General features: G+C 44.0%; 1 protein-coding gene and 1 pseudogene across 10 annotated transcripts in view; one reads left to right on the top strand and one right to left on the bottom strand.

Moving 5' to 3' along the window:
- The window catches only part of ATXN7L1 (ataxin 7 like 1), a 273,039-nt gene that overhangs the window by 49,077 nt on the left and 207,841 nt on the right, over positions 1–16,121 (top strand). The window lies entirely within an intron of this gene.
- On the bottom strand, positions 1,650–7,154 carry LOC108293833 (annotated as a pseudogene).

Below are 16,121 nucleotides of genomic sequence, written 5' to 3'. Positions count from 1 at the left end.
ACTTCTGCAAAATAGTCACAATTTACATTCCTTCATTTCTCTGGCAAATCACAAGACTCCCATATTGTACGTTCATTCCAAATGCCTCTATTTTTGAGATATACATCTATGTAATAAAATGCTATTTTCCTAGCACAGTGATAAATCATATTACAGTCCAGGAAGTCAAGTTTGGATGACACCACCAACACTGGCAGAGAACCCAAATTAGCACATTAGAACCATGCGGTCATAGAATTGGACAGTTGGGAAGGACTCCAACTCCTCGTTTTATAGATGAAGCAACTAAGACCTAGAGATCAAAGTGTCTTGCTCAACCAGACACAGTTGGCTAGTGATAGACGTTGAGCCAGAACCTGTATCTCTAGGCTGGTGTTCTTATTATGTTTTTATTAAACTGTTTGTGTGCTTTGTTTTCCTCAGAATAATACATGTATAGTTTAAAAACCAAGTTGTACTAAAAACTTAATCCAATGCCAGTTCCTTGCCCTGTCTTTGCCCATTGCTAGTCTTGTCTCCCTAGAGGCAACCACTTTTCACTCTTTTAGCTGTTTCTTCTAGCATTTACTCTGTATCTCCATGAAATGTGTGTATATGAGTACGTCTTCATATATCAGTTTTTGGTATTTCAGTGACCTGTGAACCTTCCATCACTGTAGAGGAGGGTTTGGCTGTCACATCTCTACCCCCCTTCCTTCTTCCATCCCTTCCCTATGGCTTTTCAATTCTCAGTGAAGGTATATGGTTATATCAAGCTTGTAAATATCAAGTGTCTGAATCTGTCCAGTTTCTAAGTCAAATAACAAGCTCAGAAAATGAGAGCCACTGTACATCCAAATTTATTTGGTTTCTGGGTTTCAGATGTGAGTAGTGGAATTTCAAATGATGAGGAACAGATTTCAGAAAAGTATCCAAATCTGTTCCCTTCTAAAGGATGAAGGCTAAGTGTTTGGATAGTGAGAGGCATCTATACTGTTCACTTACAAAGCCAAGGAATATTTATTTCCTTGTGTCTTAAAAACATGCTTATTGATTCTGTCTTTATCTACCAATATTAGGCAATATTGGCAATTACACTTTACCTCGTATGTAGGTTTTTGCTTGTCCTAAAATTATTGCCTCATGGGATTTACTTGTATTCTTACCTATATGTTTGTCCTTAATTTTGCCCACTAGACTGGGCATATCCTGTCACTGTTTTTTTGCTCAGCTGGTCAGACATACTGAATAAACCCATCAATTCCCCTGTATTTTCTGGAGCCCAATAGGCCCTTGGCCTGCTATGCTGCTATGCTGTGACAATGGCCTCCCTCCCTATTGTCCTGGGAAGTCCACTGACCGGCAGCTTGTCTTCTTCTGATTGATTTACTCCCTCTTTTGCTGGGACTAATCTTCCAGGGGCATCCTACATAAAAGATAACTTTTTGGGGTCTTCAAAATACGGAAATATCTTGGATCTGTCCTCAGACTTGATTAGTAATTTGGTGGCTACAGAACATTCAAAATTGGAAATAATTTTCACTTGGGATTTTAAAGCCATTTTTGTATTGTCATCTAGCCCTAGAGTCACTCTTAATAGGAGATGCCAGTTCTATGTGAGACCTCTTTTGCTCTCTGAAAGCTTTTAGGATCTTCTCTGTATCACTGTTGATCTGAAATTACTTGATAATGTGCCATGGAGGTCTTTTTTCTTTCTTTGGGTTGGGCACTCCACTGGTGGGCCCTTTTAATTTGGAAATGCATCTTCTTCAATTCTGGAAAATGTTCTTATAGTGGTGATGTTTTGTTTTGTTTTGTTTAATTTCTTCCTTCCCATTTACTTGGTTTTCTTTTTCTAGAATTCCTTTTGTCAGATATCGGAACTCAAGGAGTCTAAAACTCTATCAATTTCCTCTGTGTTTGCTTTTGTTTTCTTTTTTGAAGACTCTTACACGCCTTCTAATAAAATTTTTATGTCACCTGTCATATTTTTAATTTCTAAAAGTTTTTTTATTGTTTTCTGCTTTTTCTCTTGCTGTTGCATCCTGGTTTTGGTTTCTCTGTCTGAGGACATTAATAAGTGTTTTTGAAGTTCTCTTCTACTCATTGTATAGCTTCCATATTCCTCTATTCCTGTCATTGTGTCAGTCTGTTTCATGTAGGTGCTTTCTTTAACTGTCTGGTGATCCTTGGTCATTCATATTTAAGAGTGAGGCACTACAAGTGGCTGAGAGGTTTAGGGTGTTTTAGTAGAGNTACCCAGGCCGGAGTGCAATGGCGCAATCTCGGCTCACCACAACCTCCGCCTCCCGGGTTCAGGCAATTCTCCTGCCTCAGCCTCCTGAGTAGCTGGGATTACAGGCACGCGGAGCTTTTTAACTGGTGGCCCATTGTACAGGGGGATTACATTGTGAACTTATCATTTCTTTGGAGAATTTTCAGTTGCCAGCATATAAAGGCCTTTTCTTAAAAGAATTTCTCACTGTTTTTTCAGAGATGAATTCTCCCCTTTCCTACCTGGAGGGTGCTCCAAGCGCAGATGGAGGAGAGACCCAAGGGCATCACGCCTGAGAGTGGCCACCCTCACTCCATCCTCTCCGTTTAGCCTGCCCATCACCCCATCCCTTCACCATGCCTCCTGTCCCCTGGTCTGGATCGTCTTCTAACCCATCTCTCTAGTAATCAACCTTCAGACTCAAGCAGTCTCCCCTCACATCACCCCTGCCATCTGAAGTACATAGTGCCTTCAGTTCCCAGGCCTCCCAAGAGTTATATCCCAGGCAGATATGCTCAGTTTGCATCCTACTCCTTCCTTAGACACATAGGTCACCGTATCCTCCACTCTACTCAGTCAGCAATCACTCCTCACCTGTCTTCCAAAACCATGCCCTTGTTTGCTGATATCTCCCATTTCTATTGTCTTTGAACTCTTTTTCACTCCTTTACTGTCATTTTAGGAGTGTCTTGGTCAAGAGGAAAGATAAAATTGAGGAGTAACCATTAATCCACCGTTGATTCAGCCAGTCAACAGCTAGTGGAACCAAGTGGGTTCCAAGCAGTGCTGGGGATGGAGCAGTGAACAAATCAAACAACAATTCCTTCCTTCTTAAAACTTCCAATATAGTGTTTATTGGAAGTGCCATGCTCTTAAATGCCACAAAGTGGCAAGTCTAGTAACATAAACTGATAAAAAGAAGCTTGGGCTTATTATGATTCAAGAACCAATGTGCAAACGCCTGGGAACCCATATGGTTACTTGAACCTCTGCTGTTTGTAAGTGATCACAAATGATACTGGAAATGGGGGTGTCTCTGCTTATGAGCTGGGAGCCGTCATGTTTGCATAGCACTGGAAAGCCTTTGACAACAAAAGATGATTCATGTCAGCCTTAGACTTTCTAGGAGATAGAAGACACCTTCTGCTACTCTAGAAAATCAGGATTATGACTTCACAAGGTTGTGGTGTAATCTGAAGATTACAGACCAGTAAAAGTTCCTGACCAAAAGTAACCAATAATAGCAAAAAAGCAGAAGGATCTATTAATCTCCAGGATTAGTAAGACTCCTCTTTAGAGCTGTGGCTTCCAAGCTATTGTAATCATGCACCCTTATCAGTAAAAAATTTTTGGAGCTGGAACCCAAGAGGATGAGTATTTAATTTTAAATTACATGCACATATAAGTCTAATACATTAGTGATACTATGAAACAAAAGTTAAAAGTTAAAAGGGCAAGCTAAAAATAACTAGAAGTAGAAGATGTAATATGTTTCCCCATCCTAATAGATCATCTTGGGCATGTAAAACAAACAACTCACCGGGAGAATGGAAATGAGGATTTGGTCATACCATACATCCACCATTGCTTAGCTATGGAATATTGAGCAAGCTACTTAATTCGAAGCCTCAGTTTCCTCATTTGTAAAGTTGTAATAAAAATACTACAGCTTCCCTGGCTTCCTCTAGGGTGACTGTGAGGGTGAAATGGGCTCTGAAGGTGTTTTATAAACTGCAAGGCACTCAGCACTCAACATGCAAACCCACACATGGACACAGGGAGGGGAGCATCACACACTGAGGTCTGTGTGGGGGGACTAGGGGATGGACAGTGGGGGGTAGGGAGTTGGGGAGGAATAACATGGGGAGAAATGCCAGATATAGGTAATGGGGATGGAGGCAGCAAACCATATTGCCATATATGTACATATGCAACAATCCTGCATGTTCTTTACATGTACCCCAGAACTTAAAATGCAAAAAAAAAAAAAAAATTAAAAAAAAAATAAAAAAAAATAAAAAAAAAAAAAAAAAAAAAAAAATATATATATATATATATATATATATATATATATATATATAAGAAAATAACTTTCCCACCAAATATTCCTTCAATAACACAGAGAAAAAAAAAATATGCAAACCCAATTGTGTGACCAGTTAGCCAGCTACATGCCCCAGCCAATGACTTCTCCCTGAGATTATTCCGTCACTCCAGATATCCTTCCTGCTGATCTAAGAAGTAAAGATGTGAAGGTGGACAAGAGAAGCAGTGAAAGTCTCTAATCCTTGCTTAAAAAAAGAGATAAAACCAAAAAGCAACCCAAGCCCAAATTCTGCAGCTAGTCAATACCATCCACTCCATTCACAGAAGAGCAGCTTTCTCCCTACAGCTCCAAGGGTGTTATGTTTTCCACACTATAGATGTTATGGATTTATTTTCAGAGACAGGGTCTTGCTGTGTTGCCTAGGCTGCCTTAAACTCCTGGGCTCAAGCAATCCTTCCATGTCAGCCTCCCAAGTAACTGGAACTATAGCTGTATGCCACTGCACCCAGCTGACGTTACAGATCTTGAGAAAGTAAATCTATTGTTGAAAAGCAGCAATGTTGTTCCTGAGACTGGAAGAATTTCAGTGTGTTCAGCTGAAGTATAGGGAAGGGCTCTGTGGTCTCAGCAAGACAATTATGTGGGCTGCCTGGTGGCAAGTTACTAAGCCCTATAGCAGTGTCACTGAAAGGTGTCTGGTGCTTACATACTTGGAGTATGTGCAATGTCACCATATTGCAAAACTGTACTTCTGGCATCAACCAAAGTAGAAGATTAATTATGCAAGGGGAAAATGAGATGTTCCAAGCACCAGTTAATGGAAGTGTTATGAGAACAGAAGCAATCATCACAGTTAAATGTACTGAGCACTTGCTTTATGCCAGCCTGTACAAGGTGTGCCACATGTGATCCCATTCAGACCTCACTGTTTTGATTTCCATTTTGCGGTTAAAGAAACTGAAGTTGAGAGAGGTTAAATAACTTGCTCACAATCATGGTGGAGCCGCAATTCAAATTCAGCTTGATCTGTCTCCAAAACCTGTACCTGAAACCACCCTACTCGTCCACCTATCAAAAGAGTTCTACATTTTCATCTTTGTCAGTGACTCCTCTCTCTGATTTCCATATAACCAATCTTCTGTGCCGTTCAACAGGACAAAACTGGAAGGAGACTAGTGATCTCCTGTGTTGGCCACTCTTCTGAGGTTAGAAACCCAGACTGGCTGCACAGGATCTTAAACAGCAGCAGAATCTGTGTTAGTCAATTTTTTTTACATGACTCTAAAGGAAAAACTGAGACCTCGCAATTTATAAAAACAGAGGTTTCATTGGCACATGGTTCTGCAGGCTGTGCAGGAAGCATGGCACCAACACCTGCTCGGCGTCTGGTGAGAGCCTCAGGAAGCTTACCATCATGGCAGAAGGCAAACCAGTAACAGGCATGTCACATGGCGAGAATGGGGACAAGTGGGTGGAGGGTAGGTCCTAGACTTTTAAACAACCAGATCTCACATGAACTGAGCGATAACTCACTTATCACCAAGGAGATGGTGCTAAACCATTCATGAGAGATCCACCCCCATGATCTAATCACCTCTTACCCGGACTCGCCTTCGACATTAGGAATCATATTTCACCATGAGATTTGGAGGAGGTGCACATCCAAACCACATCAATTTGACATATTGGTTTATTATAATTGACTCTTCCAAGGACATGGAGGGAAATTTGCAATTAAAAAAACCAAACCCTCCCCTTTTACTGCAAACTGGAGTGCAAGTAAGAAGGCATTAGTCAGCCCGACAGAAGGCAGCTCCATGGCCAAGCTTTGTTGTGCTGAGAACCACAGCTCTCTGTCCAGCCAAGCTGCAGCCTCATTAAGGGGCCAGGTGAGCCTTGGAGGTCCTGCCCCAGCTTTAACACCTTCCCCCAACTGCCCAGCACGTTCCTCACCTCACGCCCATCCCTGAGCACTCACTTTTCACTACTTCCAAAAAGCCTTGCACTCTGGAAGGACACTAAGCTATCGGTCATCCATACCCCAATATGAATATTAAGCCAATATGTAACTAGTATATGTACACTTTGATGATTTTCTTGAATATTAGTTTGAAGGGCTTTGCTTCTATTGCTTTGAACTATAGGCATTAGGGTCAGATGGGGTGGAGGACATCTGAATGAGGCACACACTTTTTTTTTTGAGGAATGAACAGTCTTTACTGGGCTCAGACCAGGAGTCCATGGGTCTTGAGGACCTCTGTGTATTTGTGAGTTTTCTTCTCCACATTCTTTTCAGCACATTTCCATAGGCTCACGAACTGTTTCTTCTTCTGGTAGTGGATCTTGGCCTTCTCCTGCCTCTTCTTCTTCAGGGTGGTGCCACTGCCTGGTACTTCCAGCCAACCTCATGAGCCAGGCACCCCAGGTAGACAGACTTTCTCGTAGATTTCACATGCACAACCTTGAGGGCAGCAGGAACCACCATCTGCTTTTTCTTGTCCTAGGGTGGAGGGATGCCATCAGACACCTTGAGGCGGTCCAGGGCAGCCTGGCCTCACTTGGCCTGGTGGGGCAGCCATGCCTTGAGGTCCGCCAGAAGATGCGGCTGGAGGCCTGGAAGTGGTAGGGGCCTCGGGAAGGGTTGGTGTTCTTCTCCAGGTTGGTGTTCATCTGCTTGCAGAGGAAGGCCAGGTACTTCAACTTGTTTCTGTAGAAACTGCCAGAAATGTTGATGCCCTCGTAGCATACCACAGCCACCTTCTGGCTCAGCAGTACTTATTTAGCCACAATGGCTGCCAAGCGGCACAGGAAATGGCTTCAACCGTGGAGCACCAGGACCTACTCCTCCACCATCCTTTGCAGCTGCCTGGGAAAGTGCACTTTTGTTTTCATTTTGCTTTGCTCTAATTGTAAACTTTTTTATTGTTAATTATCTAACATATGGCCGGGCGTGGTGGCTCGCTCCTGTAATCCCAGCACTTTGGGAGGCTGAGGCGGGTGGATCACAAGGTCGGGAGTTTGAGACCAGCCTGGCCAATGTGATGAAACCCCATCTCTACTAAAAATACAAAAATTAGCTGGACATGGTGGTGCATGCGTGTAGTCCCAGCTACTCGGGAGGCTGAGGCAGGAGAATTGCTTGAACCTGTGAGGTGGAGGTTGTAGTGAGCTGAGATCGCACCATTGTACCCCAGCATGTGCGACAGAGCAAGTCTGTGTGTGTGTGTGTGTGTGTGTGTGTGTGTGTGTGTGTGTGTCTCTCCAACATATACAGGTTATTAAAAATAGCCAACCGAAATACGGAAAGCTTCATAAAACAAATGTACAAACTCATATGAGGCCATCACCCTTTGCAGGCTCACCAAGGTGCCATTTGTGATCCCCTCCAGTGACTGATCCTGAAATTTAAAAACCAAAATAAATCCACTGGGTAGATTGGCTGTGCCCATGTGTTTAACAACAAGGGATAGAGTCATAGTCTTTTCTAGCTGCAGTGTTTGGAGGTCTTGCATGGCTCTGGTACCCCAGTTTTTAGGTAAATCATTTCCCCTGCATACATTATGCATTTTTTTAATGCAGCTTTATCCTAATACATGCCAGCCTCAATGCATGCTGCATCTTTGAAGGGTACAGACTTACCAGTAGGGCCCAAACTTTTGGAGACCTCCTTTTCTGAATTATCTTAAGTTGGTAAGACAGCTAGATGGTTCCTTTCTTTTAAACCAAAGCTGTGTTAGAGCAGCTGATCATTCAGCCTTGAATTTGGGCCATTACAGAGTTAAACCCTGAAAGAGTCATTTTCTTTTACCTTGAACATTCTGATACTGTTTCACTGGTTCTAACTCTATTTCAAAAGACAAGGTGCTAGGCATGGGGGCTCACATGCTGTAATCCCAGCACTTTGGGAGGCCAAGGCAATCCCATGAGGATCGCTGACCTACATGGCAAAACCCCATCCCTACAAAAAATATAAAAACTAGCTGGGTGTGGTGGCAAGTGCTTGCAGCCCCAGCCACTCAGAAGGCTGAGGCAGGAGGATTGCTCAAGCCTGGGAGGCAGAAGTTGCAGTGTACCGAGGTCTCCCCATTGCACTCTAGCCTGGGCAACAGAGTGAGACCCCCCCCATCTCAAAAAAAAATTTCTAATTAAAAAAGACAAGGATTTTAGCCTAGGAAGCTTGTTAGATTGAGAGTCTGGTATACAGCACTCACCAGGATGCTTTTGGAATGCTTGTGAAACCTCAGTGATTTTCTTACAGCTCCATTTGATTTTATATTATTTTTAACTTCTTATTTGGAAATAATTTCAAATTTCCAAAAGCATATCGAAAATAAGAATAGTACAAAGAACATCCTGTAGGCTTTACCCAAATTCAACATTTATTTATTTATTGAAACAGGATCTTGCTCTGTTGCCCAGGCTAGAGTGCAGGGGTGCAATCGAAGCTCACTGTAACCTGGAACTCCTGGCTCAAACAATTCTCCCACTTCAGCTTCCAGAGCAGCTGAGACTGCAGGTGTGTACCACTGCATCAGCTAATTTTTTAATTTTCTTTTTTTTTAGAGATAGAGGTCTCGCTGTGTTGCCCAGCCTGATCTCCAATTCCTGGCCTCCCATAGTGCTGAGATGATAAGTGTGAACCATTGCCCCTGGCCCAACTGTTGTTAACATTTTGCTCCATTTACTTTGTCCTTCTGTTTCTTGGGGTTAGGGAATGGGGCGGGGGTGGGGGTGGGGGTGAGCGAGAGAGAGAGCGAGAGCAATCCAGATTTATTTTTAATAGTCACACATAATATTTTTCTGAACCATTTGAGGGCAAGTTACATTCTTCATGGTATTTTACCAATTACTTCAGTGTGTGTCTCCTAAGAATAGGAATATTCTCTTACATAACCTCAGTACAGTTTTCAACTTCAGTAAATATAACATCCAGGCATTTACTTTAATATAATCAGAAGAAAAAACCACCAACAGTCAGTGGTTTATTTTTTCTACACACAGAACAGTAGGCTTCCATTTTCTTTCTTCCGAAGATTGCCATGTGCTTTGCATATGGCAATCTTCAAGTCTAATTGTTTCAATCTTATTGAAATTGCTTTCTCCTGTATCAACAATAGGTAGAGAGTGTATATTGACATCTCTGTTTTCAATCATATGTTTGTTTACTTTCTGCCCTCATTAGGGTCTCTAAACACATCAGAGAGATAATAAAAATAAATATCCCATCCCACTCCCAGGCCTTGGAAATGAGAGAGTAAACACAAGTATAATTTAACACTTTCCTAGTCCGAAGGGAAGATGTTGCCTTTTTATGTCTATGGCCCTTAAGGAGGAGAAGCTCTCTGTCAAATAAAATATCCTTTGTATCCTCTTTGATGAGCTTCCCCTCCTTGACTGACTTTCACCGTTAACCCTATCCGCTGGGGTAAAGTGCTGATGAGTGACCCATGCCCATTCCCCCCTGTTTTCTAAATTCAGCCGTCAGCGTTTGTGTCAGCTGTCATCAGCTGCATCTCACTGTGCTCCCCACTCTCTGCAGGGTTCTTGGCTTAGAGAACTTAGCTTAGAACTCCTTAGAGTTCTTGGCATGTCCCACGTAGGAATTGAACCTTCCAGAGCATTCCAGCTCCCAACTGGAGGCGAGACGGCACACACATTTCCTGCTGTGGCCTCTGCTTGGGCCGGGAACAGGTATAGTGAGGGTGGCAGCAATGTTGGGAAAGTTCCTGGCAGCCGGGCCCCCTCCCTGAGGGCTGCGGCTAAGGGAGCATTGCAGGAGTGCTGTGCTTGGAAGTTTGCAGCAGCAGGAAAATCACATTTATAGATTCTGAATCTGAACGATTTCACGCTGAGAATTTTGTAATACTTCCTCTTTCTTCTCCTCCACCCTAACCTCTCATTTTGAGTTGCCTTGTCACCCCATTTCTCCTATTAAAAGCTGGTTTATATAAAAATTTCAAGGCAGTGTATTCTTCCTTAAATTGTTTTCTATCAGGGTTTTCTAAAAGCAGTTTAAAATTCAAACAGCAGTGCCCTTCTCAGACTCTCTCTGGCCCGCAGGCCCTCTCCCCAAACAACCTCTTTAATATCTTTTTGCTATTTTTTCTGGTGTTGACCCCTCTAAACTAGATACTTAGACTGCGTTCCTAATTTATTGGTTTTAAACATGACCTACTGACTTCCCATTAGAGAATTGGGCCCTCTTGTACCACCCGCCCTCACTTCTCCCCATCCTCCCAGTGGAGCTATACAGGCGGGCAAAATTCATGGTCAGTGTTTACAGTATGTTGATGATTTAAATATTATTCACTAGGGAGCCAACTATGGTTCTGGGATTAGGTTTCCTTTCTTATATAACTTTTTGTTTTCCTTTGAGTTAATAATTGCCTTTAAAAGACTGCTTTGTCTGTGAGTTGCCCATTGCACATTCTCCCAAATGCCTACCCATGGCATCTGCCAGATGCTCACAAGCATCCTGTGAACTCTCGATCCCCAACTCCTGAATCCTCCTCCTTCTGCTCCATCCTGGACTTGTCATTCCCTAGGCAAGCTGCCGAGCATCGTGCGGGGACTTCCTTTCGCTGTACCTCTGAGGCTTAGATCTCTGTTTTTCTTGGACCTACTTCCTACTTTTTAATTTGTCCGTTTTAGGGAGGGAGTGTATCCTCTGACAGCTTCCTGAGAAAGAGTGCCTGGGAGGCAAAGTTTTTGATGCCATGTGGGTCTGAAAGTGCCTTTGTCCTTCCCTCAGTCTCAATGATGGTTAGTTGGTTGCAGCGTTTTCACTTGAAAAAAATTTCCCCTCTGAATTTTGAAGCTAACACTTCACTGCCTTTCAGCTTCTGGTGTTACTAATGAAAAGCCCAGAGCCATTCTGAGTCCTTGATGTGACCTGTTTTTCTCTCTGGAAGTTTATGAGATTTCCTCATTATTATTTTTTTTTAAGCCAAGTGATCTCAATGTAGAACATTTAAGGATTTCAGAATCACACAACTCTTAATCATAAGGTAGAAAGTCAGCCTGCAGTGTACATACCTTTTCCTAGAGCCAAGCACGAAATGCAAATGTGAGATTTCTATGATTCCTGACTCTCAGATGGTCTTGCACCTGGTACTTCTCCCCCTCTTCACGCCATAATACCTGGTTCTTCAGGCACAAGTAAGCAGTTTTCAGAATGTCTGAGAGAGAGGAAATGAACACCTTTATATACGTGTAAGAGTGATTTCACATCTTTTCCCTAAGAGACAAAACTGAGGTGGGGATAGAGGAATAAGATAGAGGAATAGCATCGTGGGCCCCCCTCCCCAGAAAGGACCCCAGTCCCATCCACTGCCGCCAACCCTGTTTTAGCAGCAGTTCCATTTCTAGGTTTCCAGTAAATGGTATTTTGTAACAGTCCTGTGAACTGATTGTTCTAGACTGGCAATTTCTGTGAAACCAAGTAATAAAGACAAAGCCCCAGGAAGAAGCCATTCAGAACATTCTCTTCTTATTTAAAGAATGTATTTGTAGTTGAGATTTTCTGTATCTTTTCTGAATGCTTAGCCATGAGGAGTGAGAGACAATTTAAAATGTTATCTTTTAAATTCTGCAAGTATTTTGCAACTCTGTCAATCCCCCTTCTGGCTCTTCTTCTGTCCTTTCTCATACATGATTCTTCTTCACATGTACTTTAAAGGATTTCTAAGCATCAGAGTCAGCAAGTCCCTGAAATGAAGAAGGCATTGAGAAGTAGAAGAAAAAACTAAAAACAAAAAGCACCTGCCTGAAAGTCAAGTAATCATAAAGAACCTATTAGTAACCTAAAATATGTAAATATAACCCAATAGTTATGCTAATGTATGTGGGCATCCTAACTTTTTATATTCCTCAAACATAGACCCTGGGGAAAAAAAAAACCCTGCTGGAAAGCACTTCTTCAGAAGGGGATGGGGAGAAGGGAGAGAAACTTCAACATCATCATCATCATCACCATCATCATTGCCACCAAAGCTTCAAGTGGTGGGAGACAGGGCAAAGATAAAGTTTATTGAGTTTTTAGAAATTCACTAGGATGAGGACAGTGAATTGCCAAGTCAGTTTCCCGGGGGGTGGGGAGGCATCGGCACAGCTACTGTCATTGCTGTGACCACGGTTGGAGGCCCAGTGAGAGAAAACACCGGGTGGCCTACAGGTAGAGACGGTACATCTTGAAGGGCAGGGTCTGAGCACCTGATGGATGTGGGATCCTACAGAGAATGGAGACTGCTACAAAGCTGGTTTTATTCGACTGATTTCCTGAGGACGACATCTCCTCTGGAAAGACAGCTTTTGTGTAAGGTGAAATGGAGGAAGAGAGGAGGAAAGTATTGAGGTTAGAGGGGCATTAAAAAGAAAGATTTGAGACTCAGAAGGGTGAGACTCATACTGGTGGGAGGAAATTGGAGTCCAGGATAGATGGAAAAATTATCAGAACGCCCAGCTATCTCAAGTTCAGAATTCAGGTTCAGATAATGATATCCTAGGACACTGGGAAAAATAGAGAGAGAGAGATGGAATTGCTTTTGGTAAGCTTAGCAGAGTCAGAGAGAAAAGGAGAGGTCACAAAAAACAGAAAGTGGCCAAATGATTTTCTGGTTTCTAGGAAAGGGGGGAAAAAACCCTTAATTTCAGAATTTTCAGAGAAAGGAAGAGTCCAGTGTGCATTATTAAAATTTTTGATTATGAATTCTAGAAAAGAAGGTAGTGAATGCCAGGAGCCAACCTGAGTTTAGTAAGAACTGTGTAGACCAGAGAAATCTCCTTTTCTCCTGGGCTGGCAGGCCAGGGAATATTATAGGTATAATGTCTCTGGTTTTAACAAAGCATTTGGCAAAGGATCTGCCATGAAATGTATGCGGAAAAGATGGAATCCACATGAAGTCATATAAGTAGGTAAATTTACAACAAGTTGAAAGGCAGTACCTGTGGAGAAGTCACTGAGAACAAGGATCTTTGTGTGGTGGGGTTGTTTGGTTTGGTTTGGTTTGGTCTGGTTTTGAGACAGAGTCTTACTCTGTCACCCAGGCTGGAGTACAGGGGTGTAATCATAGCTCACTGCAGCCTCAACCTCCCAGGCTTAGATGGTCTCTTCCCATCTAAGCCTCCCTAGTTGCTAGGACCACAGGTATGTGCCACCATGCCCAGATAAATTTTTGTGCTTTTTCTAAAGACAGGATTTCATCATGTTGTCCAGTCTGGTCTCACACTCCTGAGTTCAAGTGACCTGCCCGCCTCAGCCTCACAGAGTGCTGGGATTACAGACATGAGCCACCATACCCAGCCAGATCTTTGTTTAGTTAACTGATGAATTCCCAACACCTAGAACAATGCCACCGTGGGTGCTTAATACATATCTGTATGAGGGGGCCGTAACTGAGCCAGAGGTACAACCGTAGGGAAATGATACAGGCTTCTTTCCTGCCCCTGCCCGGCTTTGTTTTGCATTAAGGACTTCAGTAAAGACATTGATGTTGTGCTCAGTGAAGTTTGTGGAGAACAGAAAGCAAAGCCTGAAAACTAGTATAGAAACTGATAGAACTAAGACCCGAATATCTCACTAGTCTGAGTTAGATTTCTCAAGATCTAAAAGTTTCATAAGAGTATATGTAAACTGCTCTACTTGAGACTTGCAGATCAACTGAACAGGTACAAGAAGGGGAGATATAACTTAAGAAACCTTACTTTTAAAGTTCATATGTTTTCGTTGACTCCAAACTTAGTGTTAATACGGGTTATGATGTAGCTTCCAGAAGAGGTCCATGTCAGCTATCCATGTTTGGATTCATCAGTTTCAGCAAATGCTTCTTGCAGGCCAGCTCTGTGCCAGAGCCTGGGCTGGGGAGCCAGTGGTGTACAGAGACAGGCATCTCCATCAACCCCGGGACAGGAGGTCAGCACTAGGGTTGAGGCAAGGGTAGCATCCTGGGGGGCTTGAGAAGGGGGCAGGGTGCCTCCCTGTGCCTGGGGTGGTCCAAAGCATCACAGGGCAGGGAACCCCTTAGGCTGAGACCCAGCAAGCAGGAGGGCAAGGGATAGCCGGCAGAGGAGACAACTTGTCTGAAGACAAGGGGTGGAGGCAGTTGAGGGTGGTATGTTCAGTGGGCTGCCTGGGGCTTAGCCTGTGATGGGGAGAGGAGAGGTGGCTGCAGGCAGGTCAGCAGGGAGGCCTTGGCCCACCAGGAGCCGTGGGAGCCACGGGAGGAATGCAGGCCCCAGGACTCTGCGCTCTGGGTTTTTCTCCTACCTCCTGGGCTGCCCCAACTCAGATTTCTTTGATAGTTTCTGCTCGTCTGAGTCTCAACTTTGGAGTGCCCCAGGCTCAGTCCGTGGCCCTCTTCTCTTCCCATATATACCGTTATGCCTTTCTGCCCTCATCCAGCCCCATGGCTGTAAGTGGGTTCTATTTGCAGATGAGTCCCAGACTTCGTCAGCAGCCTGGGCCTCTTTCCCAGACTCTGGACTCAGAAGTCCCACCGCCTTCATGACATCTTCAGCATTTAACATGTGGAAAACTGAACTGTTAGCTTACCCCTTATAGTTTGCTAGGGCTGCCACAACAAAGTACCATAAACTGGTGGCTTAAGATAACAAAAATGTATTTTCTCTCAGTTCTGGAGGCTGAAAGTCCCAAGTCAAGGTGTTAGCAGGGCTGCACTCTCTCTCTGAAGGTTCCGGGCAGAATCTGTTGCACGCCTTCCTCTTTGCTTCCGGTGTGCTGGCCATCCTTGGCTGTCTGTTTCTTGCAGCTGCGTCAATCCCAGCTCTGCCTTCTTTATCACGAGGTGTTCTCCCTGTCCACCTTCACGTCGACTCCAGGCCTGTCTGTGTCTCTTCTCCTCATCTTATAAGGACACCAATGACATCGGATAAAGTCCCAGCCTAATGACCTCATCTTGATCACTTCTGCAGAGACCGTCTTTCCAAATAAGGCCACATTCACAGGTATGGGATATAGGACTTCCCCATGTCTTTTCAGGGATCCTGTAACTTTGTTCATCTGCAGCCTTCCCAGGTTAGCTGACAGCCACTTCATTCATCCAGTTACTTTGGGCAGAACTCTTGGCATCATCCTTGACTCCCATCTTTTTCTCCTACCCACATCTAGTCCACCAAGAAACAGGCTAGGTTCAAAACCAACCGCTTCTCCCACCTCCACTTCTGCTGCCCTGATCTGAGCCACCATCATCTAAATCACCATAAAAGCTAAGTATCAGTTCGTGTCACTCCACTGGTCAAAAGCCAGCACAGCTTCCCATGCCACTTAGAGTCATTGCCACGGCCTTTCTGCCACCCCCATGCCATCCCCGGCTTCAGGGCCCTCTACGCTGGCTCACATTGGCTCCTGCACACAGGCTGGCCTCTTTGCTCTCCCTCATATGTCTGGGAGTGCCCCTTCTCTGGACCTTTGCACTAGCTCTCCCCTCTGTGTGGAACCCCATCCCCTAGATGTGCTCCAGCCTCACAATCGACTGTCTTACCTTCTTCTGGTCTGCTGAAATATCACCATCTCAGTGGCACCCTTTGTATAATTCCAGCCAGCCTCCCCACCCAGCCTTCTCAGCTCCAGTGTTTTTTCCATAACACGTTTCCCCTTCTATACTAGAATATTTATTGTTTGTCATTTGTCTCACCTGCTAGTATGCCTCTACAAGGCAAGGATCTTGGTTTTGCTCGCTGGTGTTTCCCAAGTGCCTAGAGCAGAGGCAGAGCCAGGACTGGGCCCAGGTCTCCCTGGCTCCAAGGCCATCCCCTTCCTGCTATGAATGACCACTTTGAACTATGCAAGGGTAGATCTCTCCG

This window comes from Cebus imitator, unplaced genomic scaffold, assembly GCF_001604975.1.
Source record: "Cebus imitator isolate Cc_AM_T3 unplaced genomic scaffold, Cebus_imitator-1.0 Scaffold550, whole genome shotgun sequence".
In the NCBI taxonomy this organism is placed as follows: domain Eukaryota; kingdom Metazoa; phylum Chordata; class Mammalia; order Primates; family Cebidae; genus Cebus; species Cebus imitator.
Note: the sequence above shows the minus strand (reverse complement) of the source record. Positions and strands in the feature narration are given on the sequence as shown.